This window comes from Sinocyclocheilus rhinocerous, unplaced genomic scaffold, assembly GCF_001515625.1.
Source record: "Sinocyclocheilus rhinocerous isolate Xijiao unplaced genomic scaffold, SAMN03320098_v1.1 scaffold1182, whole genome shotgun sequence".
Lineage (NCBI taxonomy): Eukaryota > Metazoa > Chordata > Actinopteri > Cypriniformes > Cyprinidae > Sinocyclocheilus > Sinocyclocheilus rhinocerous.
The window spans coordinates 533,615-534,243 of NW_015624203.1; positions in this window are offsets into that span (position 1 = coordinate 533,615).

The window sequence follows — 629 nt, forward strand, 5'->3', positions numbered from 1 at the left end:
GCTTGCCTGTACATATTAGTTATGTATATTAATAATGTAGAGGAGCATACTGAGTTTGGCCTTTTTAGTCCATTATGCCACATTATGCCACGTTTTGCGGTGTGGGAGGAAAATACTATATACATATTCATTATATTAATAAATTGTATATTTAATTTGATATTTTAATAGCATCTTAATACATTAAGCCATGTTAAGTGTTTATGTTTTTCTACAGGAGGAAAATGCTTAATGAGAGACTTTGTGCATTGCGTTCATATTCTGCTGTTCTGTGGCCACGGATTTGCGGGTCTTGTCTTTTTCTTGCAGGACCCTGTACGTTACAGTACAAAATTAGTTTTAATCGTTTAATCACCACCACAGCTTCTTGTCTCCGTTGTTAACACGCACGATTTGTGTCGATTGCAAGTGACGTTGCAGGTATCCGAGAGTGTGGCGATTGCAAGTGACTTCGTAATTTAGTTTCTTTTGTCTTGTCTTCACCACCTGGCTACTGTTGTAAAATGTTGAGAGATTCAAACAAAAAGTAATCAATAAATAGAACAAAATAAAAAATAAAAACTGCAAGTGACGTCGCTAGCGGAAGCGCAAGTGTCTGAGAGTGCAAGTCTGCAGCCAGACCCTTCTCA